At 42.7% G+C, this 27,002-nt stretch overlaps 1 long non-coding RNA gene across 1 annotated transcript in view; it reads right to left on the bottom strand.

The window, feature by feature from the left end:
- Positions 1–27,002, bottom strand: part of LOC117063514 — a 75,556-nt gene that overhangs the window by 2,551 nt on the left and 46,003 nt on the right. The window contains exons 3-5 of the long non-coding RNA XR_004428965.1: positions 20,588–20,717; positions 15,645–15,709; positions 13,148–13,439 (exon numbers count right to left, since the gene is read on the bottom strand). This is a non-coding gene — a long non-coding RNA (uncharacterized LOC117063514). The remainder of the gene's footprint in view (positions 1–13,147; positions 13,440–15,644; positions 15,710–20,587; positions 20,718–27,002) is intronic.

The following is a 27,002-nucleotide window of genomic DNA, read 5'->3' as shown; positions in this document are numbered from 1 at the left end:
ATGATGTTGGCTGGCTTTGGTGTACCCATTAGGCACAGGAGCATGGCAGGTCCACAACACTTTCAGAAACTGATGTTTACATTTACTTTAACATCACAATAAATAAATGAACTTTAAGACTGAAGACAATATTTCTATGTGTAATATCAGTATATTGATATTAACAGCTATGCAGTCATAAAACAGGATTTTAAATCTTCTGTTGTAGTTTTTAATCTGACAGAAGGCAGAATGCAGCCCTGGAGGTTGCTGTCCACCTTTATTCAAATGAAATCTAGACACCCTTGTCTTGGCACTCAGGGGCCTGAGAGGGACGCATGCACAGGCCCATGCCTCACAAATAGAATCCTGTTGCAGAACTACGTTCCTTGGAAGCCCAAGGTGACCTGCGGGTGTTTCAGGGAAAGTTCTGGCAGCTAAGCCAGGAGCCACCCAGGCGTGGGCACCCCACAGTTCATTCACCTTAGTAGAACCACTTAAATTGCTTCTCATAGGCTGGAGTTATAATGAATCATTAAAAAAAAAAAAGATTCTACTGCGAAAATTTCTGAAAACGCTCTGAAATAAGAACTAAGGAAGGACATCAAAATTTCTTTTAATAATCAGACCTTGGGATTCAACACTAAGAATTCTAAATACAAGACAAAATAAGGTGATTATAGGAAAGAAAATTTAAAATGTGTTTGGCCTAATTTTAGTGTAACAGTTACGTGATTTGTAAAATACTTAAAAACTTGTAAGTGGTAATGGGAAGAATGCAACCCAAGTTTCTAAGCGTAATTCAAAAAATAGAAGCCGGAGAGATATGTGATTTCAAAACTAAATATTTTAGGGCATTGACACAAGGACCCAGAGTTACTGAAAGCATACACATTGTGGTTGTGTTGTGTACTGATCTGGGTTTTCAGCAGGAAAAAAGTAAAGTCTATCACAGATGAAGGTTAAGGTGAAAGACTGGGGACGTTCTAGCCAAACGAGCCTGTTGACTGGACATTTTCATGAATGAGCGGCTCCTATGGCAGGACGTCATTTTCTAAGGTAGTTGAGGGAAGTTAACCAAGCGTACCCCAGAGCTCATTCACAGTTCTGTGCAACAGTGGTGGAGGCAGATTTCTTTCTTTTTGATTTTTTTTTTTATTTAATTATTTATTTTTGAGACAGAGCCTTGCTCTATCACCAGGCTAGAGTGCAGTGGCGTCATCTCAGCTCACTGCAACCTCCGGCTCCCTGGTTTGAGCAATTCTCCTGCCTCAGCCTCCCGAGGAGCTGGGATTACAGGCGTGCACCACCACACCCAGCTAATTGTTATATTTTTAGTAGAGAAGGGGTTTCAGGATGTTGGCTGCGGATGGTCTTGATCTCTTGATCTCGTGATCCACCTGCCTCGGCCTCCCAAAGTGCTGGGATCACAGGCATGAGCCACCACACCTGGCTGGAGGCCAATGTCTAAGGCTGCCTGCACCTTGCCTATCGATCTCGGAGATGCTACAGTACAACTGATGTCCTGGCTCTGTCAGTCCAAGACTTGTCTTACAGCCTGAGAGAGCATGATGGGTTCTCAAATGTCAGAGACGATGGTGAAGCCCCCTGTGGTGCCCACCCATAAAGAACTCAAAATCATCCAGCAGTTTTCCTTGATTTGTCCTGAGTTCCCCAACGCATAGAATGTTCAAGATTAAATTTTTCTCCGGTCATTTTCCTACAGGTTAGAAACACTGTAGCGCAAGTTATCACTTCAGATGTCCTAATAGATGCTGTTTTTATATTTGCTATTCACGGATTGATATTGTTTGGCCTACCTAGATGCTTTCCTGACTCACTCACAGGTCTTGGCGTGCATAGAAGGTGAAGACCGTGCTGAGCTCTGGCAGGATGCTCAGGCGATGTTGCTATTTTTCTACTGTAGCGTAGTCTACAAAATTGTGGAGTTTAAACATGAACGCTGTGAAAGCACTTCATGCCTCGTTAAAAAGTAGTGAAAATCTCGTAGAATCTAAACCCACACTTAGCACTTATGCACTGGTGTGAATGGGAAGTGCTTGGCAAGTCACTAATTTTTGACAGTGTAACTGGAAGACAGGACAAGCCACAGGAGAGAAGAAAGAGCCTGTGCTTCACCCACAACCCTCCTGTGAGATCACAGGAGACTCGCTGTGAAATCGTGACTGTTCATGCTGCAAATCATCCCTAATCAAAGCATGACCATGTGGGACCTAAGTCAGACATCAAGTTTGTTTTAAATCATTGGATTCTGACTGGCACAGTGGCTCACACCTGCAATCCCAGCACTTTGGGAGGACAGGTCGGAGGATTAATTGAGGTCAGGAGTTCGAGGCCAGCCCGAGCAGCTCCATTTCTACAAAAAATAAAAAACTAGCTGGGTGCAGTGGTGCACACCTGTGGTCCCAACTACTCAGGAGGCTGAGACGAGAAGATCGCTTGAACCCAGGCGGCCGAGGTTGTACTGAGCCATGATGGCACTGCTGCACTCCAGGTTGGGCAACACAGCAAGACCCTATCATCAAAAAAAAAAAAAAAAAAAATCCATTTGGTACTATTTACTTGACAGTAAATTTATCCCTAAATCATTTTTATTGGATGAGACATAATTAAACTTTACAATATTTCCAGTATCACTACTGTTTTTTTTTTTTTTGCTGGGAATGTAAGCTCCCTAAAACAAGATGTGAAACTGACAGGGCTCAAGCATGTTCAATTGTATAAGTCTCTGGAGCTAACTGTGGGCTGGTGACATGCTGACACCTACCTCTCAACTATTCCCCAGCAGGTTAAATATGTCCAGCAGAATCTGAGGGGTCTACAGATTGTTGTTCCTTGAAAAAAAAAAAAATAGGAATTACTATATTACAAGCACTCTCTAAAATTCGACTCAGCACTTAACACCTCCCAGCCACTGTGTTGTATGCACCTCATCCATTATTTTACCTAAACATCACACCAGCCTTCTCAGGACAACCATTTCCCCAGTCTTATATTAAAAAATAAAAAACCAAAGACTTGGAAAATGTGTGGAAGTTATGCAAATTCACAGCTATCCACTTAATTTTTCTGAGCCTCAGTTTCCCCTTCTGAAAAGAATTCTTACAACACTATCTCACAGGTTGTTACGGAGGTCAAGCAGAATTGTGTATTGCAGCCCTCTGCACGGTAATTGACACACACTAAGCATTTAATAAAAGCTGCAGTAAAGCAGAACGCTTTATTAACTAGGATACACCATGATCCCGAACAGGCCACATAAAAAGAGCTCAAAGAAACATATGCAAAGAATGTGGGCAAATGTATTTTCAGGTTATTGGAGTCTTTAATTACACTTGCGGGGAGACTGAAAGCCTGCTTTCACAGTGCTTCTGACAGCAAAAAACAAAGTGTGCTTTTTTCTCTTTCTCAGCCCACGGCTCTGTGTGTAAGGGAATGGTGTCTGAGAGCCAATGTTCGAGGAAGTAAGGAATCGTTTCGAGGACCCAGATGGGGAGGCGTGGGAATAGGCCAAAAGCTTGTCAAAATTTCAACGTGGTTTAAAAAAAAAAATCACTTAACCACACAAGTTTTAAAGTACATTCTGACAATTTCCTTAAATAAGGTCTGTATCTACAACAGATCTGATTTAAAGTGTATTTTATGCATTCAATTGTCGAAAATCAACTCCATTCTGCACAGATGGCCATATTTTTTCATAGCAAATGATCAGAGATAGCATTCGTAAGAAAGCCCACCCAGAAGATGTTATTTAAGAAATATTGATATTTTCCCAGGGTTTTCTCATTAGTGTCACTCAGTTCATAGAGGCAAACATTCTAATTTGAGGAAGCAAGCAGGATACTGCACTTTATTTATTCTTTCCACGTATTTCTTCTCAAGTATTTATAACCATTAGAAAAGAAACAAACTGCATTTGCATGTTGACAACCAAACAGGACAAATAAGAAATATTTGTCACAATTCTCCACATATCCTAAATAGACTCCAAAGAGGAAGGCACTGAAGGAACTTCTCTAAATACAGTCAAATGGCAAATTAACCTAAAACTCAGCTGAGTAAAGAACGTCTTGCTCCCACTTCCCCAATACCTAACCTGAGGGGAGACTAATTGTGCCTCTGTATAAAAAGGCCTGGTGTTTCCTTTGATGGGCTAATATACATGAAACTTTGGCCAGAAATGGTTTTGTGCAAATGGTTTGCATTGCCTACTCACCAAGTGTTTATATCTACTCCAGGAATAATCAAAGATATTGACTTCTGTGCACATATCTTCAGCCAATGCTGACATTAACATTTTGAGGAATAGTCTGAATCAAAACAATAAAGCATTTTTCCATGCAACGGATATTTTAGCACCTTCAATGTACAAGCTTTCTGCTAAGTATTTAGATAAAATAGAGGTGAAAATGTCAGTGGCATGTCACTCAGGAACTTGAGATCTAGTTACCAGAGTATACAACTAACTTAAACCTGTACCCCCAAAATATAATGAAGGGCAACAGAAAAGTAAAAGAGTGGTAAGATTTCAAGATGTGAAAAAGACTTTTTTTCTGGTAAGTGTGAGTCTTGGCTATCATAGTGGTCATTAGATCCCCTGGTCTGCAAGACTTACCTTCATATTATGTAGCCCAGGGTGTGGTCTTTTCATCTTTTTTTAAATGTTTTTTTCTTATCTCATATTTGCTGCTGTTGATGTCATTTTTGTAAGGCAAGGATACTGGAATGGTCTTATTTCATAGACATTAAAGTTATAAAAGCAATGTATTGATTGAAAACCAACTGCAAATGTTTATTTAGTAAGAAAATGTTATGTAAACAAGGAATGAAACCTGATTTTCTAACATTCAGGAGAGTGATTTGGCAACACATACGAAAACAATAAAAGTAGCCACGTTAAAAACTCAGCAGTTCTTCTTTATCACAGAATTTTACTGAAAGATGTCAATGGAGATTAATGTTCACAAGGCTTTAAATATGTCCATTTAAGTGTTGTTTATAATAGAGAAAAGTTGGAGGAAGCCTGAAACTCCAGCAGTGGTGGCCTAATTAAGCACATTATTGATATTTGCACTGTGGACTGCTCCCCAGTCCCTGAAAATTACATGCTAGAGCACATGAAGTCCCTGAACGAATTCCGAGTTTGTATTGTTCAACGCAAAAAGCAAACAGTAAAGTTGATTGCAATGTATGTTAATATCTTCAGCCATATGAATACAGACAGGAAATGGGGCAGCCATGTTTATCTCCCGGTATTGGGGTCAAAGCCATGGTGGGCATTTCTGTTTATCTGCAGAGATTTTTTGTCTTTGGTTTTAATCCATGAATATATATTGCTCTAAGGGGGAGAAAACATACCTGTTAAGATAAAAAATACCTAGCTCCCAAAGTAAAAGCAAAATCAAACAAAAAGCAAATAACAAAAATCCAGAAATGTTCATTACACAAACACCAGCTTCCCTCTATGACTCCGACATGGCCAGACTCCTTCCTTCATTTTCTCTGAAATATTACAGGTCCTTCATGCTTACAACCTCATGCCCACTCCTACGGAATTCATAAGCTTCCCAGAAGTGTCGCATCAAACCCTGTGCAAAGTATTTTCCTCCCATAGCCACCCCCACTCACAGCTCAGAACTTGAAAGGACTGAACCTCGATTTCAATGAAGTCTTTCCCAGTGGACTTTCCTGAAACCCTGTGAGTCTTTCCCACCCGGAAGAAGTAGCGAGTAGGGTGGTTTGGGAGATGGTCTTATTTTCAGAGCAACAAGCCCTTTTCCTGCCTCCTCCCACTGCCTGACCCTGGCGGGACGAATGGCTCTCAAGGTAAAGGCTCCGCTTGCCTCTTCAAAGGGTCACGACTCATCCATTCCTGATGAGGATGCTTGTGGGTGACGGTCACACTGCCTCCCATTCACTGAGTAATTACAGTTGGGGACATTACAGCTTCAGACACTGAACAGCTGAGATTCTGAAAACCCTTAAGACAGGAAAACTATAAACATTAATAATTAATTTGCTTCGACAACTGCTTCTTCCTTTTTCAGGCATTTACAGTCCATCACCTTAAGTGCAAGCACATCGCTCGTAGCATCGCTGAGAACTCCACAAGGATTAAAAACCAACAAAAAAGGATGCAAATGGCTTACTAGAAGGGATTTACTAGTGGCGGGGGGATTCAGTGAATCCACTATCTACTCTGAAAGAAAGATGCTCTTCCAATCTCTCCTCTGTTGGCTGAAATCCAGATGTCCGAGCCAGCCCTCTGCAGTGCGGATATAGCCCCCAAAATACTGGAGCCTGTGTGGTAAGGACACTCAAGCAGTAGCCATCAGAGATGCTTTGAATAATCAACGTTCCACTAACACAGAAGTAAGTGAACAATAAGCAATGTAAACACATAAAGACAGCCAGAAATTGAAAAACAAGCACAAACAATGGGAAGCGAAATAAGAAAAAAGAAAAGTAAAGAGAACTAAAGGATATGGGTTTCTTTCAGGCTATTTTTATGACTGTTTCTTGAAATCTAGCTATATTTTTGAAAGGGGAGTGGGAGGGAATTTACATTGACTCCCTGTACTCCAGATTTTTTTTTTTTACTTCTCCAATTTAACCCTGCACCACTGTGCTCAAACAAGGAAACTGAGGCTCCAGAAGCCAAACAGCTAGAAAATGATAAGAGTTGGACTAAAACAAAGGGCTGTTTCTTGGATTTGGAAGTTCATCTTCTTTCCATCAGATCACATTGATATACCTCTCATGGGCTAGTTGTTTGATGATCAAATGAGTTTTCATTCTTGCGTTTACACGGGAAGGGTATGTAAAGAAACCCGTCGTGTGGGTCCTCTGAATTCATTTTGAAATCTTTAAGCCGGCTTTGCTCTGTGATTTTGCTTCACTATTGGTCTTTGCACTGTTGAAAGCACATGCATTTCTTTCTATCCAATAAGCGCAGTAATATTTATTAATGTGCCTATTTTCCAGTAAGCTATCAGCACATTTAAAGTAAAAACTTTAACGTCCTTTTCACTTAATACCAAGTAGTAACCGAAGACTTAAATGGGTTTGTTGTTTCTGCATTCAGCCCACAATGATTGATATTTACCCTTTGGGAGCCACCTTTGTAACCATGACTTATGGTGTCATCTTTCCTTAAGCATTTAGGAATAAGATTTAGTAATGATTATATTCCAACATTTTAAATGATTAAGACAAATACTGCTACTGTTTTGTTTCTAAAGATTGATGAATAATTTGATAGTCAGTATATCATGCAGTCTGCATATATAAATGTAATGTCCTTAATAGATAATATGTAGTATAAAATTTAGTTCCATGTTGAAGGGCATCAGTTAGTGATTCTATGAGTAAAAAGTTCACTTTTCTGTTTCTCTGGTTTCTGACACTCGGCATTTCTGCAAAGGTGGAGGTCCAGGATGTCTTCTGCCTCTCGGCTGTCTACTTGAGAAACACCCAAGGCTGGCCCCTGCCGAGCTCGCAGGAAGACTTCACGTGTGGTAGGGCCCCTCTGTGCAGCCAGGGCCAACAGGTGATGCTGCCACACATTGTTATCTTATTCCTTGATCATGAGAAGTTTTTGGAAATGCAGAGAGCTCCAGCATGGATAGTGCAGGCTAAAGAGGCAGTTTAAAGAAGTGGTACCTGGGCACTGGCTCTGAGCCCCAAAGCCATGTGAGGTGAGAGCCTTTCACCAGGGGTGAGCCTGGTGACACCACAGCTGTTATGCCAGCAGAGGTCAAAGAGGGTAGTTCCTGACTTGTCAACCAATACCATATCCACAACAGCAGGAAAAAGGAAGTCCGTTTTTGTGAAGAAAATGTAGACAAAGGGCAGCAAGAGGCTCCCAGCTCAGACATTGGAAAGGAATCAAATAGGCCATTTCTTTTCATCTCCACTCTGTGTGTGCCCCGTCCCTCCCTTCTTTAGATTCTCCGTACATAGCTTGTCTTCCTAGACCTGATCAGCTGGTCACAGCTATAAGGTTGGCCAACAGAATCTCTTCCCCCATCAACACACGGAAAATACCGATCAGTATTTTCTCTCTGAAAACCATCTGCATTATATCACTCTATTGTTCAAGAAACAGTCTTGAGTCCCCACCGTCTTCTAAAAGTATAAACTCTTTAGTCCAGTTCTCAAGATCCTCCCTAATCTAGTTTTACTGATCTAGCACTCTCTTTTTCCACCAGGTTGTCAAATTTATTTGGGGTACAGGGGCTTCTTCAATGAGTTTCACTGGAAATCCCACTTACGTGTTGTGTCTATAATGGTTTTATTAAAAAGCCTTCCAAAGCACAGCTTCGAGACGGAGGGCAGAGTTCCGTACTGTAACCAGCAATGCTCTAGTTAGGCTGTTGGTGTTGCCTGTGAAATTTAAATCTCAGGACAATAGCTGATGTTCCTCATGTGAAGTTTGTCAAAAGACCCAGACTGTGAAATACGGATAGAAAGACACCATGTTACAGCAAATCCATGGGGAGCAGACTGTCAAGAGTCTAGAATATCAGGGTTCAAGATGTTTGATTGTGTTTTGTTCAATTATAATACATCTACTATTTATAAAGCACTACGCTTTTGTGTTTGGGACTCTGTCTCTGTGAGGCTGGCAGAATGGACACAGTAGTCCTTATTTTGCAATACAGAGTCTTAGACTCTGGGTTTCCCAGTCCTTGGGCCAGAAGCAGGCAGAACTCAGACCCTTTGCTCCAGATACAGCACAGGTTTGGAAAGGAGGCAGGGGGAAACCCCAGCTCTTCAAAACAGGCCACCAACTCCAGCTTCCATTCCAAGTACCAGGAAAGGCTCTGGAGAGACTACCCAGTGCTCACCTAGTTCCTTAAAAGAATTTTAATTCACTGTTTTGCTACAATATTTTCCACATAATCCCATCCTCATCCCCAGATAACTATCTGCTATTTTTGCTATTTTATGTTCATTTAAGTTTCTTCTGACAATGACATCTTAATTTTTCTCTAGGTTACAAATCACCATTTCTTAATCTCAAGTCATGGAATTTCCAGTAGGACTGACTCCAGCTCCAGCTCCCTGGGGTGGAGTGTCTTGTAATTCACCCCTGCCCAGTGGGCACACTGCCTTCCCTCCACCATTGCTAGGACCACTATGATTCGCTCTGACTCATGCATAGCAAATGGAAGTGTTACTGAGGCTGCTGAGAGAGGGGCACTCTTTTTGCTCGGTGAGATTTGAATGGGCAAAGTTGGTGGTGGTGATTTAGTCACCACATAAATCTAAAAATGAAGCCAACATTGGGTATAATAGATCCAAGAGATATCAATAAACTGCATCTTGATGATACAAATTGGGCCCTGAATCCAGCCATGTATGAAGTCAGTGTTACCCATATACTTTTTATTACAGGGGATATTAATTTCCCTCATTTTCTTTAATCTAGGTCATTTTCTGTTTTTAATCTCTTGCAAATATTGACACAGATGTTTCGGATGGATGCACAGCAATCACTAACGGCAGCCATGCTCACCACCCAAAGACACCCGTGGACTTTGGTGACCATGTCCTGGCCTTCTGCTCTGGACACAGCCAATCCCCAACTCCAGTCACCTGAAACTGGCCTGCCAGAGACCCCATGCAACCCCTGCTACAAATCCCCATGTCCCTGGAACAAATGACCATGAAACGCAGCTCACGTGACTCAGTTTCATGTGTCATTCTGAAAGAATGAGCATCCAAAGATTAAACTATTAAAAATACTTATTCGAAAAGAAACAGAAACTAAAGTGGAGTGTTTAAAGTAAAATTTTTTAAAAAGAATGGTAGTGACTAAAAATCACTAAGTACATCTCCCAGTAGAAAATATTCCAAAGTCAGTCAAGCTCACGGGAAAATGCTATTGACAGTGATTTTACCGAGTTCCTATTTGCAGTTCTATTCCCTACGTTCCCTAAGTTTTTAAAAAATTATTATTATATGGCTCTGTCTTCATTTCAGGCACATAACAATGAAAGCAGTTGATATATCTTATGAATTACATATAAAGTAATCCTGATTAAGGCTGAAGGCTTTAATTAAATGAGCAATTAGCCTTGAGCATGGATGTTCATACAAAAAGAAAATAAGTTAATTAATTTGGATAATTATTTGCTCCTGTGAACAGTGGCCTGCCCTGGGCTCTGTGCTGCACCAGAAGTCTTATGTACTGCTGTGAAAGATGGGGGAATGGCAGGGTCAGGACAGAGCTCTGCTAGGGGAGAGGCTCTGGCTTCTCACCACCAGTTAGGAAAGGCTCAGCCTGCAAGTTAGCACCTCTTCACCATTCATCCTCTACCCACACAGACATCTGACACCTAGAATGCAAGCTGATCTGCCCCACCTCGACAGGTGCTCAGTACTTCACCTGGCCCCACCTGCTGTCTGACTGTGCTACATGATGGAGTTATGCTGAAGGAGAAGGAGAGAAAGAGGCAGAGACTGAAAGAGAGACACATAAGAGGGAGAAAGTGAGAGCATGTGAGAGACAGAGAAAGAGAAAAAGAAAGGCATAGAGAAAGAAAGAGAGATACAGAGAAAGACAAGACGACATTGTTGGAAGACAAAACAACATTAAGAAGTGAGGTGACAGTTTAGTCTCTTTCTGAAAGATATTATTTACACTTGTGATCATGTTGGCTAGTTTTTAGTTTTGTAAGTCTTAAAGGGAGGTAATTGTATAACTTTCTTTTCTCCAGGGTTTATAGATTACAGCTTGCTAAGTCATCATTTTAAAATACATGTATGCGTTTCCAATCTAGAACCTATAAGAAGTGAGTTTAAGGCCGGGCGCGGTGGCTCAAGCCTGTAATCCCAGCACTTTGGGAGGCCGAGACGGGCGGATCACGAGGTCAGGAGATCGAGACCATCCTGGCTAACACGGTGAAACCCCGTCTCTACTAAAAAATACAAAAAACTAGCCGGGCGAGGTGGCGGGCGCCTGTAGTCCCAGCTACTCCGGAGGCTGAGGCAGGAGAATGGCGTAAACCCGGGAGGCGGAGCTTGCAGTGAGCTGAGATCCGGCCACTGCACTCCAGCCTGGGCGACAGAGCGAGACTCCGTCTCAAAAAAAAAAAAAAAAAAAAGAAGTGAGTTTAAAAAAAAAAAAAAAGGAGTAAAAATTGCAAGAGTAATTTAGATTAGACTGTTTCTTCCTATCCACCCTTACACATTCACACACGATTATTATTAAACTCATTTCCCTGAAAGTAATGTCCTAACCTAGCAGAGGCCAGGGTGAGTTAATGCAGGATTCAAGGTTGCTTGCCTTAGAGTAGGTTATCAACACTACTGAGAAGGAATAAGAACGATACATGAGAAAACGAAGGGATGAGTGGGTACAGGCATAACATCAGAACTGAAGGATCCCACACTCTATGCCACAATAATAACCACGAGCAAATCACCAATATTCAGTATTTACTCAAATAATACAAACAGAAATATTCAAGAGGGGATATGAGAAAATGTTTCTGAAGAAATAAAAATTAAAATAAAAATATAATGTCATTTCCCTTATTAAAGTAATAAATATTTTAAATTAATAATAATTATTATTGTTTACAACTATCAATTGATATCTGGCATTTCCTTACATTGATGGTCAGCATGAAAATTTACCCCAAATTAATATGATTTCATCAATCTCACTTCTTGGAATCCATCCTAAGGAAAAACTGTTAAATACAGAAAGCACTTAAGGCACAAAAGAGTTCATTTCAGATTCACAATCACTACAATTTTAAAATGAGGATTAAGAGAAATGTATGTTAATATGGACACACACAAGATATACTGTAAGGCCATTTTATAAGCAGGACTTTGTATGCAAATGGACATCAATATAAGTGGAATTATGTAGAACAAACAAATAAAACTCATCTGAACAGAAGACCTAAACAAAACACACCAAGGTGCTTATGACGTGTAGGTGGCAGAACCATGGCTGACTTTGCCTTCAATTTTTCCAGTTTTTAGCACTGTGTACATATTACTTTTGTATGGAAAATTTTAAAAATTTAGAACTTTCAAATTTTATTTTATGGACAATTGCAAGAGCTGCCCAAATGCTCAGCCCAACTTCAGGCCCATCTTAATTTGACCACTTTCCACACTGCATACGGCATTAACTATTTCAAACTCAGAATGTCAGGTCACACCCCCTACGGAAAATGCTGCTGTCTTTCCACTGCTTATTCTACAAGGTCCCCCCTCCTCAGGCTGCTCCAGATGGCCCATCTTAATAGGGCTCTGACCTGCCATTTCAGATGAATTCCCCTACAGTTTCCGGGTTCTGTTGGCTGGCACTTATGGCTCCAGTGATCCGAGATGACATGTATCACAACTGGCCTCACTTCACTTATTCATTCCATCCTCCTGTCTCCATGGAAGGATGCATTATCATTATTCCAGCTTCCCACTTACAGAAACCAAAGCTCAGAGCTTTTGGATGACACCCCTGTCCTACCCAGCATACCAAGAACAGAACTTAGGGCCATCTGATTCCAAACCAGTCCAGTCTTCCATTCCCACCACAGTTCCAAGTACGTGCTGTGTACCTCTAATTCCATTTTTTGGCATCTGTTAGTTCCTCTTCCAGGAATGCCCTTCAACTTCGCTTCTCAGCACACTTCTACCCAGTCCTCAAGTTCTGGGTCCAGCTGTCCTCGATATCTTTGTGGCACATTTTCAGATCATTCCAAACAAAATGAGCTGTTCCCTCCTTTGTGAACCCATACCCCTTGGATTTTAAATCTATTCAATCATTCACTTTGGCCAATGTTTAGGGAAACTCTTTTATTTAGCTTTCTCTCCTATTAGTTTGAGAGGTAGGGACGATTTCTTAGTTGCTTATCTTTTGAGCACCTGATATAGTTTGACTGTGTCCCCACCCAAATATCATCTTGAATTGTGTCCCCACTCAAATATCATCTTGAATTTTAGTTCCCATAATTCCTACTTGCCGTGGGAGGGACCCAGCGGGAAGTGATTGAATCAAGGGGGCAGTTTCCCCCATGCTGCTGTTCTCAAGACAGTGAGTGAGTTCTCACGAGATCTGATGGTTTTATAAGCGTCTTCTCCCCCTTTTGCTTGGCACTACAAGGTCAAGTGAAGAAGCCACGTAAGGAAGCACATGTTTGCTTCCCCATCCGCCATGACTGTAAGTTTCCTGAAGCCTCCCAGCCATGCTGATCTGTGAGTCAATTAAACCTCTTTTCTTTATAAATTACCCCATCTCAGGTATATCTTTCTTAGCAGCATGAGAATGGACTAATACAGCACCCATTAGAGTCTTGGGGCATAGGCAATATTCAATACCTGTCTGTCGAATTAATTAATGAAAGGAGTCAGTCCAGCTGTTCACATTACTTTCTTTAGTATCATCATCATCTGCAAACACACAGCCTACCAACCTGGGTGGAAATAAAACAAATTTTAACATGGAAGCAACTTTTCTACATTCTTATCATTATTGATAATTCTTTGGGCCCATATATTTCAGAGTAATTAAATATTTTTCTTTTTTCGTGTTCAAAATCAGACTTATGGGAAAAATAGGAATCAATATCATGAACATAAAGAAGCTTTTCTGTATTATAGGATGAAGTGCATTTTTTTTATCTGGAGGGATGAAGTTCCATGCTCTGCCCAGGGCTTTCCAGGAGAAAGCCCAGAATGATGCTGTTTAGTCTCATTTAGACTCAAGCCACTCCACAGAGGGGTGTTCCTCCGATTCAGAGGAAGGCGAACTGATCTGAGAATGAAAACAAGTTGAAGACGATGAAGGAGACAGGCTGAAAGTAAACAGGATCTTGCATGCCCACTCTGCAAGAGGGCCAGACAGATGGCTAACTCAAGGGAGGACATCTGTGGAAAGAGCACAGGGCTTCATGTTTTCCAGCCTCAGCCTTGGCACCAACAAGATGGCCCTGCAATGAAGGGTGTCCCACAGGAGCTCTTGCACACACAGGGTGGTCACAGATCACTGGGCCTTCCCCACTGTGCAGGCATTAGGGGTTCCACCTATCAGGGAATAACTTGACAGCAACTGCTGAAAATCTCTTTCCAAATCTAAAAATTCAGTTGGAAATTCTTTACAGTAAAGAATTTGTTCATTTCTGTTTTGTGAAAAACAGAATAAAAATGGATTGGCTGTTTTTCAACAAACAAGGTCATTACCCAGACTTATGGTCAAATTTTCTATTTCTTGCAAAGTTCTCACTCTGAGAGACTGGCGCTGGAGGTGTTCTGGCTAGATGGAGGTGGTATCCTTGCCATGATCTATGTTCAAACATTGAAACGTGTTACTGAAGGATGATGCAGAACTAAAATGAAACACGAATTCCTCTTGGGTCTCTAATATCTAAGCAAAATTTGCTAGAGGCCTGAGGATACTACATGATTTCAAATTCTCTCTTTTGTGCTTCAGAGCCCAGCGTTAGAGTAGAATGACTCTATCAATGTTGTGCGTAGTACTGTACTCACAACACGGTTTTCTTCTCTCTCAAGCCCATCCAGAGAGCTGGGACTAATGCTGCATACTTCCCTGGCCTGTCACTCAAGCTTGGTGAGTCCCTGCTTGCTTTATTCACATCCCACTGTTCCTGCCATTGAGTTAAGACTGTTTTGAGTCCTGGATGAACTGACTTCTGAGTTGGTCAAATGTTGTTTTTAGGCAATTTGGAAAATTTCAAGACTGCATGACAGATGGTGCATACAGAAGCCACGGGAATGCCTTTGGCCATAAAGCACATCTCTTCAAACCTCATACTTTGGGAGAAAGTTGCTTCTGCTGTAAATACAAAATGGTTTTACAAAATAGTTTATAAAACTGTGCATCTGAATGATTGAAGTAGGTTAATAAAAACTTCATAATGTATACTTATTCAGAAGCTCTTGTTTTTAAAAATCACAGCAAATTTTGATTCCATTATACTCTGGAAACCCAGGTGAGCACCTAAGGATGCTTGTCCACATGGAGCTCATGGTGTCAAAGGTCTCATCCCCCTAAGGCAGTGGTCCCCAGCCCTAGGCCATGGACCAGTACTGTGGCCTGTTAGGAATCGGGCCGTACAAAAGGAGGTGACTGGTGGGTGAGCACGCATGACCGCCTGAGCTCCACCTCCCATCAGATCAGCGCAGCATTAAATTCTTACAGGAGTGTGAACTGTATTGTGAACTGCACAGGCGAGGGATCTGGGTTGCGCATTCCTTATGAGAATCTAATGCCTGATGATCTGAGGTGGAGCTGAGGCAGTGATGCCAGCACAGGGGAGCAGCTGCAAATACAGATGAACATTAGCAGAGAGGTTTGACTGCACAGTGACCATAATAAGTCAACTGCTTGCAGACTCAAATCAAAACCCGCGCAGTGAGTGGCAAGTGACAATTAAGCTTCAGGTTTTGTAGTGGCAAGTGAGTTGATACACTTCAATGCAGTTGTATCTAGTGGCAGGCTTTAAGTCAGAATCTGACACTTATTTTAGTCCACACATGGCCTGCCTATTATTTTATTTACCACTTCCATCCACACCTCTTTCCTGCACTGCACACTTGTCTCAGTCACAGTTTTTATCAGCCCACAAGCTAACCCCAGCCAAAATGAGTAGAAAACAAACCTCACTGGAGAGCTTCTTTGAAAAGGGGAAGAGAACCAATGATGAGACAGCAGAAGACTCTCAGTCTGCCAACAAAAAGAAAGCTGCATTCAAAAGAAAATACCAAGAGTCCTACTTAAATTCCCAGTTCATTGCAACAGGTGATTCACATTCTCCAAGCCCACTTTCTATACTATGTGGCGACCAGCTATCCAACGAGGTCAGAAGCTTCAAAACTGCATTGCCACGTGGAGACTGAGCACCCTGCATTAAAAGGCAAACCTTTGGAGTTTTTCAAAATAAAAATTTTAAAAAATGTTAAACAAAGGACAGAAGCAATCATTCAAGGCCACAACTTCATCAAACGCGTCTCCACTGAGAGCATCATTCCTAGGGGCTAACCGCATTGCTAAAGCTAAGAAGCCCTTTACTATTGGTGAAGAGTTGATCCTGATTGCTGCTAGGGATATTTGTCATGAATCTTTAGGGGAGGCTGCAGTTCAAAAGGTGGCATGTGTTCCTCTTTCAGTTAGTACCATAACTAGATGAACTGATGAAATAACAGAGGATACTGAGGCACAATTCTGAGAGAGGAGATTAATGAGGCACCATGGTACACACCACCAGGTTGACAAGTCTACCAATGTTGACCACAAAGGCAATAATGCTTGTTTCTTTGCGATATATTTTTCAGGATGACGTGCATGAGGATATGTTATGTGTGCTTTTGTTTCCAACCAACACTACAGCTGCAGAACTATTCAGGCCTTCAAATGGTACATATCAGGAAAACTGAATTGGTCATTTTTTGTCGGTATATGCATGGACAGAGTCTGTCTGGACGGCTTTCTGGTTTCACTACTCAGGTCAAAGAGGCCAGTTCTGAATGTGAGTCTATGCATCATCCATAGAGACATGCTGGCTAGCCAAAAAATGTAACCTGAACTTAAGAACGTTTTGCAGAATGTGATTAAATTTATCAACCACGTGCCCTTAACTCACGTCTCTTCTTGCATCTCTGTCAGGAGATGGACGCAGAGCACACACGTCTTCTCTGATACACAGAAGTGAGATAACTTTCCAAAGGTAGCTCACTGGCCAGAGTGTTTGAGTTATGAGAACAGCTCCAGAGATTTCTTTTAGAAAAACAGTCACCACTGGCAGCACATTTCAGTAACATAGAACGGGTTGCAAAACTTGCTTACTTGTGTGACATATTCAACCTGCTCAACAGACTCAATCTGTCACTTCAGGAGAGAATGACAACTATGTTCAGATCGGTAGATAAAGTGGCCGCATCCAAAGCCAAACTGGAGTTACGAGGGTGAGGAGTGAACACTGGGATTTCCGACATGTTTCAAATATTAGCAGAGATTTTGAAAGAGGCTGAGCCAGGGCCTTCTTTCCCCCAGCTAGTGCATGATCACCTACCTCAGCTTTCAAAAGATCTTGAGCATTGCCTGCCAACCACAGAAGACCCTGGAAGTGGGAAGGAACGGATCCACAACCCATTTGTGAGTAAGCCAGGTGAATCAACTTTGTTTGTGCTAAAGAGGATCAACTGCTTGAGATTGCAAATGATGGTGGCCTTAAAAGTATGTTTGCGGCAACTTCAAATCTCCATTCTGGATTAAGGTCAGGGAGGAACATCTTGAGATTGCCACGAAAGCATTGAAAAGCCTGCATCCATTCCCAACATCCTATCTTCCTGAAGCAGAGTTTTCTGCAGTGACAGCAACCAAATCAAAATTACAGAGTAAACCAGACATAACCAACACGCTTGGGTGTCACCATCTCCCATCACCCCCAGATGGGACTGTCTCGTTGCAGGAAAACAAGCTCAGGGCTCCCGCTGATACCACATTATGGTGAGTTTTGTAATTATTTCATTATATTCTACAATGTAATAATCATAGAAATAAAGCCCACAATAAAAGTAATATGCTTGAATCATCTGGAAACCATCTCCCCACCTCAGTTTGTGGAAGAACTGTCTTCCATGAAATTGCTTCCTGTTGCCAAAAAGGTTGGGGACTGCTGCCTTAAGGTTACTATGGGTCAGAAGACCTTGCCATCTCTTGCCAAAGTTTGCCTTTCTGTTGTTTCCTAAAGCATAGGCAAAAAATGTAATAACTTATGAACGGTATGTTTAACATGCTTTTGGGAATCTGGTCTTATGAAGAGAAGTAAATGTGCCCCCAATTCTTCCACAAGGAAAAAATTCAGATCAGTAATTGCCTCTGGGAGTGAGAATGACGGGGCTTGGCTGAGAGAAGTGGGAGAGAACTGTCTGGGTCCTAGTGCTGATGTTCTTATCTATTCTGATAAAGGTTGGGTAACACAGGTGTATTCATGAGTCAAAACTGATTCCAGAGTATTGATTTCCATTAAAACCTGTAAATAAAAACTGAACTCGAGTTAATGGTATGTATGTTGAAGTGTTAAGGGAAAGTGTACGGAAATGCAAGATGAATGAATGGTTGGAGCTACAGATAGAAAGAAGGATGATAAAGTGGGTATAGTCTAATGTTAATGGTAGAATTAAATTTAAATGGCGTCCATACAGGTGTTGAATAAAACCCCCTTGACTTGCTGTCTGTATGATTTAAAATTTTTAAAACAAAATATTGGGAAAAAGTCATCTCACTTCATAACATCAGGTTATAAACTTCAATACGAACTTCCTCTTAATGCAAAACCTTCTGCCCGTTATTTTTAAAATGTATATATTGTCTGAGACACAGCATTAAGTTAAATTTACAGAGAAAAGGAATATGTCAGTCTCCAAGAATCTTACGGGTGAATGGAGACAAGATTTATATCCGTACATCTCCCTTTAAAAACAAACAGCAAAGTATGTGTTTGCAACCTCTTACTGGAGTCTAAATTTTCCAGCAGCCTCTTTCTCCTGAATGCTGAAATACCCTGGGGGAAAAACCCATGCAAGTTTGACTTAACCACTTAGAGAAAAGTCCACTTGGTGGAATAACTAGCCCCAGGGTTTATCAAGCAAATATCCCCACTCTGCCTGACTCATTCCAAAGTATTTGTTCAAGGCATCGTCCTGTGTAATGCAATTGGTCATATCACACGCTTCAGTACTTTTATTTTTTCCTTTTTACCATGCATCCCTTTTTTTTGTACACTGACCTACTGAGAGGCTCTTCTGACATATCAACTATGAGAGACTGCACTGGTCTACCTCCCTTCCGCTCTATCCTCTCTCATCATCTGCCTTGTTCCTGAGAAGATGTGTTTGATGAGTAATTCCAATACAGATCTTGCACTGTTGGCTGATGTCTCCAACTTGTTAATTAATTCATAAAATGGTTTTCTGTTAATTAAAGAGGAAAGGGCTCCATCTAGCTGTTTGGGAGACAGCAAATGCATCCCAGGATTGACAGCAGGAAGGGGCTATGTGAGTTACCCTGTTCCTCCTGTTTTAGATGACATCTGTAGAAAACAATAAACTTCACTTCCTTTCTTAAAACAGTGGGAAATGCAGACATCTGCTATCTGCAATAACTAAATCCTAACTCAAGATATTTTAGAGCATAACTTGATAAATGTCCTGAACTTCTGCAATGCAACCCCAAATTTCAATCATATTTATTCTTTTCCTCTCCCCCTCATGTATTTTAAGAAGAGTATCTGGCATGCTCACCAAAATCTGCAAAGAAAAACACATGCAAAGTTGGTAAATATTGTAGTTCAATTATATGAATTCCCAGCAAGTGTGTAAGAAGAAAATCAACCCAATTTGCAAAAGGACGTCACAGAGCTGAGGCTGGGCTGAGCACTCTCACTTTCCGTAGCTCGCGAGGCCTCTGTGCCACTGTCAACCAGGTACAGTGTCCCTGTCAGCTGGCCCTAGAAGGCTGCGCATGGATAACCAGACTTATTTGCCAAGGGACACCTTGGCATGGAACACAAAGGGCACATCACGGGATAACCTGCCGTAGCATGATTGGCTGCAGAGTAGCTCTGATATCAAACCTATAGTCAGCTGCTGGGGCAAACAGCTGCAACTTCTCAAAGATTCCTGCAGTGAGCTTGGAGGCTGCATTGCAGGAAGAAATAACAGCCAAGGAACCCTGGCTATGATGCCTCAGAGGGTCAGGAAAAACAGGGAACATTGATCTGGAATATCCCAGTAAACCTGGAAAGTGTTGAGCATTGGATCCGACACCCCTGAGCTGTCAGAGGATCTGCGTGTGCAGAGATGGCATGCACGTGCAGGCACATGTTCTGTATGCTGTTCTTGGGGAGACGGTGGAGGTGCTGCTCAGAAAAGGCTGTGTTCAAGGAGGATTTGCAGAAGAGATGCCCAGGAATTGTAAGAATTCAGCAGACTCTCTCAGAGTTGCCCCCAGGCATTCATTTCCAAAGAGCCTGGAGCCCGAGGTTCTCTCCACCCTGTGATCGAATTTGATTTTTACCAGAGATAAAGGTCCAGGTAACATTAGGTCGCCTACCCTATAGCTAACAAACAGTCATTCAGGTTCATTTCAGTTACTTCTGTGTCCCCTGCAAGATTCTCTACTGCCGCAGGCAACGGGAAACCAGAAAAGTAAGCCTGTGTCTCTGCAGGAGCCACCTAACCTCATGGGGACTCACGGAGAGGGAAATGAAGTGACACCAACTCTGAGTGAATAGGAGTTCCGACGCAGGAGAACCAGTGTGGACGGAAGTAGGACGAGACAACAAAATTAATTTCTTTCCATTGAAAAGTCATATGGAATTTTACTTTACTGAACCCATGATCTCAAGAAAATTCACTGCTATTTTCCTCTGAAATGCTTGTCAGATACTCATTCAACAGCATGTGAGAGGATGATGGGACAATCACCATCTTCAGCTTAGCTTCAGTGTCAACACTTTGTGTTGCTGTTGTGAGACAGCACTGCTCAAGTCGAATTATTTGACATACGAACAAACTGGAATCTATGAACTGACTGACTCACCCAGGTTTGCTGTTCATGACAAAATTGTAGTTGCGGTCCTGGCCTCTACACTCCTGTCCTGGTCTGAGGATCTTCTGAAGAGGGCCCAAGGCAGGGAGTCAAAGGCAAGGAGTTTACTTGGAAGATCCTCCTGGAAAATAAGGAATAAATTAAGACAAGGAAGTAAAGGAAGCTGAAGAAGTGTGCATAACCAGGCATGCTGCCACCGTGGGCAACTGGAGATTTATTCTGCTGGGAACTGTGTCAACTGGACACGTCAGAGTTGTCTCATGCAAGGGGTGAGGGAGTGGAGGCATTTATACACCAACTCCCAACAGTCCTTGGTTTGGAGCTGAACTGGAGGTGAAGAGCCTCATTGTCTCTGACCTATTGTAGAAACAGCAAGTCCTAGCAGCCAGAAGAAGCTCCCAGGCACAGAGATGCAGGTGCCAGCCATTGAAATTAAGTTGCACGTGCTAAAATAATGAAAGCCAAAGAAATGTGGCAGCTGAAACTCCTAACTCCAGGTTGTGTCTGCATTTTAATGAATTAGAAATGTACTGTGGCCAGGCACAGTGGCTCACACCTGTAATCCCAACTCTTTGGGAGGCCAAGGTGGGGGAGGATCACTTGAGGCCAGGAGTTCAAGAAATGTATTGTGGCTTACAGCAAAACCTATCTCCTTTCATTGTCCATACAGATGGAGAAAAGGGAAGACTATTTATTCCTCAAATCTACAACTCAGCTCTTTTTCCCTCGAGCTTAGCTCTGATAGGCAGACTCTCATAAATGTGATCCCTTAAAGAGAGAATGCTTACTACCCATGAAATTACCCAAATAATTCAGGAAAGTATGATCAGACAGGGAGCATGAAAATGACTTCGGTTCCAGTGTTGTTATAAAATATTTTGTTTCCAAATTCCTCAACTATGAGTCAGATTATGTGAGTACTGCAAGAAAAATAGACATTTATGTCTTTTTTCACAGCACGCTTCACGGCAATTAAATCAAATAAACTCTTAAGGGATCTCAGCCCTGTTTTTTGGTTTGGTTTTGTTTTTGTTTTTTGTTATTGTTGGATATTAGAGAAGAAGGTAGAGAATGTCCTGTAACTGTGAAGAGTAGAATGGGACCTGCTGCCTTTTCCATCAACGATGTCCAGGAGTAAGATGCGTCAACATCTACACCACATCGAATTGCTGAGAAAAAAGGAAGATGTGGTGGTCAAGGAAAAGACCGTGTAGGTACTAGAGTAAAAGTGGAGAAGATGGCCCCGAATAATAAAAGAGTGAGGATTTTGTGTCGGTCTTACAAGCGAATAGCAAGGGAGTGTGTGTACAGGAAGACATGAGACACACGGGACAGGAAGAGTTACAGCACGATGGCAGTGAGAGCGACGTGCCTGTGAGCCTGAGAATGACATGGAGCCTGAAGGTGGAGATGGGGGACGTGGCGAGATGGCCCTTCACAGATAAATGTGTGCGATTTTGACTGTAGCTTTGACACCCGGGCAGAGGGCTTTTGTGCAGGGGATGCTGAAGATGGACTGTGTAGACCCAGACCCTGGGTCCTGAGGAAACGATGCTTGGGATTTACAGGAAAATAATGGCTGGCCCCGGAATCCCAGGTCTCATTCACCCAAATTCAAACTAATTTAAGTTCTCCATACTCTCAGCCTTAACAGAAAACTTTTCATTTCAAAGTTTACCATTTGCATGTGTAGCACGTGTGGACTCCCAGACTCACACTCTTTCCAAATAGCTGTGAGTGCCCCACAGAGGAAGGCTGAGTGCTCTGAAGGGGTCACAAGAAGGTCCAGGCTATTTCTTTCCCTATACGTGAAGGCCCTTCTGTCTCCGTACAATTTTACTATTTGACATTAAAAAATAATATTTGTCCATGTATATCGCTCCTGTGAAAGTAAGACAGAGCAGTTTCCCAAACAATTACAATTTGTACTCCATGTACAAATCAGAGTATTAAGGAGTCATATTTTTGTTCCTTCCAGCATCCATAAAATCTCAGAAGCATGTCATACCCACCAATGTGTTCTCTCCTGTCTTCATAACTCATCATCTTATTAAGAGGCTGATGCTCTCCGTAGATGCACAGAAACGTGCGGAATGTCAGTCCCAAAAACAACTGCAATATTTTCTTCTGAGTTCCCTCAATTAGGAGCAAAACAAAGGCCCACTTTTTCTTTAACTATCTGGTATAGTGAGTTGAGGCTCTATGGGTATAACTTCAAAATGCTACTCATTTCTGGTCAGGTGCAGTGGCTCACGCCTGTAATCCCAGCACTTTGGGAGGCTGAGGCAGATGGATCACTTGAGGTCAGGAGTTTGAGACCTGCCTGACTACCATACTGAAACCCCGTCTCTACTAAAAAGACAAAAAAAATTTAGCAGGGCATGATGGTGCATGCCTGTAATTCCAGCTACTGGGGAGGCTGAGACAGGAGAATTGCTTAAACCCAGGAGGCAGAGGTTTTAATGAGCCAAGATCGGGCCATTGTACTCCAGCCTGGGAGACAGAGCAAGACTTCATCTCAAAATAAATAAATAAATAATAAGTAAAGAAAAGAAAAAAAAAATTCTACTCATTTCCCATCCAGGATTTTCCAATGAGAATTCTCTATTTCGGCACCAAAAGCAGCACTGTACTGTGCACATGTGCGTGAGTCTACTGTTGGTGTGTTGTGGAAGAACTTACCATGTCTCCAGAATATTCTATAAAGAGACGTCTGCCATTTGCACATGCATGCTATCGGTCCATCTGAAACGCCCTGATAGTCATCATCCCAAAGGGATGCTTTCTTTACTCCCCTGGTCCCAAAGGGATGCTTTCTTTACTCCCCTGGCAACTTACGCCTTGACAAAGGGACTTTGACCTGAAATAACCTGCTTTGGGAACCTCCCAGGTGAGGGAGTGCCTTGGACAGCCAGTTAATTTCAAAGGCCCAATGTGACAGTTAATGTTGTATGTCAATGTCCAGGCCACAGTACCCAGATATCTGGTCCAACGCATCTGGATGTTGGTGTGAAGTTATTTTTTAGATGATGTGAGCATTTAAATCAGGAGACATTGACAAAGTAGATGATCCTCCAAAATGTGGGTGGGCCTCCTGTAATTAGCTAAAGCCTTCCCGTAAAAGACCGATCTCCCCCAAGGAAGAGGGAATTCTGCCAGCAGATGGCCTTGTGACTTAAACGGTCATATCCATGGGCTCTCCCCTGGGTCTCCAGCTTGCTGGCCTATCCTGTGAATTTTAGACTTGCCAGCCCTCACAGTAGTATGAACCAATGCCGTAAAATAAATCTCTCTCCTCTCTCTCTCTCTAAAGAGACTGTTGGTTCTGCAGCTCTGAGCAATCCAGACTAATACACCCAACCATCCCTACCAAAAAACCTATTTCTTTTAACAACATCTAAGCCAATAGAATGTCTTTCACCAATGACAGCCATGTTTTTCAGCCTTGTGGGCGAACAAAATGCTGAAGGTACCTACGAAGAGTGGGGAGTGTGGTCAGCACAGCTCCTGCTCACATCTTCTGTGCTTCATTTCTTCTGTGCACCAGTTTATTCCAGCCCTTCCTCCCTCACGGCATTCTCTTCGATTGAACATTGTGGTGTATTCACTGACTTTCTGTGAATGTCACCTATTCACTTCACTCTCTAACACAGGGCTGAACTAATTGCAGTGGCACAGGGATTAGGAGAGGCCCAAGAAGCAAGTTCATCTCTAGGTGCTCAGAGAAACATGGCCCTGGGCGTGGCCCTGCAGACAGAAGCTTCCAGCAGCTGCTACCACAGAAGTCTACACGGGGTTTCTTAAGAGCAAGGCCAATCCCAGACATTAGGAAGCATCATAATAATTGATGACATTGACTGAATGCGCCCTATAGGTCAGCCACTGTTCTAAGGGGTTTACTGACCACGCCTCATTTGGTCTTGCCAGCAGCCTCCCAGACACATATTTCCTAGGATCTGCAGTTTCCACCTGAGGGATGCAAGGCACTCATCAGTGAAGTGACTTCCCCAAATCACATGCCACAACATGGTGAAGCCAGGACTCCTGAGACCCACCTGTCAACCACCAGATCAAGACATGGTGACATGTGGAGACCCGGTGGCTAAAAACAGGGTAGTTGTCAGAGAGTCGGACCATGCAGAGTATCTCTGCAAAGGGGATAATGGGACCCTAGTCATCCTAGTGGGTAATGGTAATTTCCTGGAGTACCAGGGAAGGGCTCTGTCATGGGGAGTCAGTTATGGGGAGCAAGAGGAGGCTGGACTTCACACTAGACTTAAACCCCAGCCCTCATCACCACAAGCGCTGAGACTTGGAGCAACTTGCACAGCCTCTCTCTGTTTCATCTGAATGGTAAGGATAAGAGCCATTTCACATGCTACTGTGAGGATTAAGTGTGAAAATAGGAGGGTCCCAGGGAAAGTGGGTGCTTGGAATCATGACAGGAGCAAAATATAATCCTGGTTATCACAGATGTTGCATGAAGTCACAGCCAGACACATGGTGAACCCCACTTTGCTGGCCCTCAGAGAATAAGACTGAGTTCTTAGGGCACCTAAGGTCCAGTTGGCCTTAGAGTCAGGATGGAATTGGCACTAGGGTGAGGGGAGTGAGGGGACCAGGTGCACAGTTCAAGGAGGCACCCATGCTCTGGGTGGGGCACATATGGGGGGGCAGGGGAGAACGAGTGCCTCCTTAAATCCTGCTCCCTGCATATCTAGACTGGGAAGTGGGGCTACACCCACTGTGGGGGTGATGCCTGGAGGGAGGAACAGTCTACAGAGAAAACCAGGGACACTGCACCCAAGGCTGGCCCAAGTGCCAGTGAGTGACTGTCTTGTGATTTTAACTGATCTTGTGGTCCAAACCATCTAGTCAGGCCTCAGAGCAGATGTTTTGGCTTAACTGTTTGGGTAGTTATCTGCACACCCTAATAAATCAGCCAATTGTTCAGATTTATACCACAACATTAACAGGTTAGCTTCACCTAGCAGTTGATCTATTGATATAATAAGGCACTGTATTTTCAAGAGAACATGAGGATATCCTTTGAGATTTGGATTTCTGCATAATATGTGGGCCCACTGGGTCACTCGCTGGCACAAATAAATCTTACACACTCTACACTCACATGGAAATGTCTTAAAATCCACAGGTAAGTACAAAACAGATTGCCAACTGGCATACACAGTAAATATTTGTAGATACACATCAATTAAATGTTACTAAGAACTCCTGTGCTTAAGCACAAGCACTCAGGACCACATTCCAAATCTTCCCCACTCAGCTTCTACAGCACCAAGCCTCTTTGAAACATGAGGAAGTTTTGGGTACAATGAAATTTCTACCAAGCTTTCATTTAGAAGGAGTTGAAACGTCTAAGGTAAATTGGATGCTATAATGGAACAAAGAGCAGATCCTAAATGAGGTAGCACTGCCAAGCCCAGCCATAATGTTGTCTATTGTAATCACCCTGGATGTGCTAAAGCACCTGTGATGACTCAAAAAGTCCATGCCAGGAGCACCAAAAGGAGACTCCTCTCTGCTACAAAAACGTATATTAAACATTACGTTCTGGTCTAGCCCAGAGGATGACGTGTGGTTCCTCACTTGAGCAAATCTATTTCTTCACATCTCTGATTGTGTCATGTACAAACGCCACTCGAGCATAAGCTCACGTCCTGCCCAAAGCATTTCTACCCCAGGGTCACCTTGCCCTTGGCCTCCTGTTTCTGGTTTCTGCCTCCTTCCCTCCCTATTGCTCAGCTCCAACTTCCCGGGACAGGATCACTGTCCCATTGGAACCACAGCACCGGCTCTTCCCAGCCCACTGGAGACCCTGCCTGTGAAGTCTCACTTGTCTTCAGGGCCCACAGGATATGCAGACTGGATGAACCTCAAACCAAAATAAGAACTCTCAGCTGTCTCTACTCCACCTGGGACCTCAGAGCCTGCAACCCTCAGGTCTTAGGTCTTCTTCTTAGAATGTCTTCTTATTCAAGGGATGATTCTGTTTTTAAGCCACACCTAAATATTGTGACTCTTGAATTTTCTTTTCTTTTCCCTTTTTTTTTTTTTTTTTTTTTTTGAGACAGAGTTTCGCTCTTTTTGCCCAGGCTAGAGTGCAATGGCAAGATCTTGGCCCACTGCAGCCTCTGCCTCCGGGGTTCAAGCAATTCTCCTGCCTCAGTCTCCTAAGTAGCTGGGATTACAGGCGTGTGCCACCATGCCCAGCTAATTTTGAATTTTGTATTTTTAGTAGAGACGGAATTTCTCCATGTTGGTTGGGCTGGTCTCAAATGGTCAATCTCAGGTGATACGCCTGCCTTGGCCTCCCAAAGTGCTGGGATTACATTACATGAGCCACCATGCCTGGCCAACTCTTGAATTTTCAAAAGATAACATA

Source organism: Trachypithecus francoisi, unplaced genomic scaffold (genome assembly GCF_009764315.1).
Source record: "Trachypithecus francoisi isolate TF-2019V2 unplaced genomic scaffold, Tfra_2.0 Lachesis_group18, whole genome shotgun sequence".
Classification (NCBI taxonomy): Eukaryota; Metazoa; Chordata; class Mammalia; order Primates; family Cercopithecidae; genus Trachypithecus; species Trachypithecus francoisi.
This window is presented reverse-complemented; position numbering and strand designations above follow the sequence as displayed.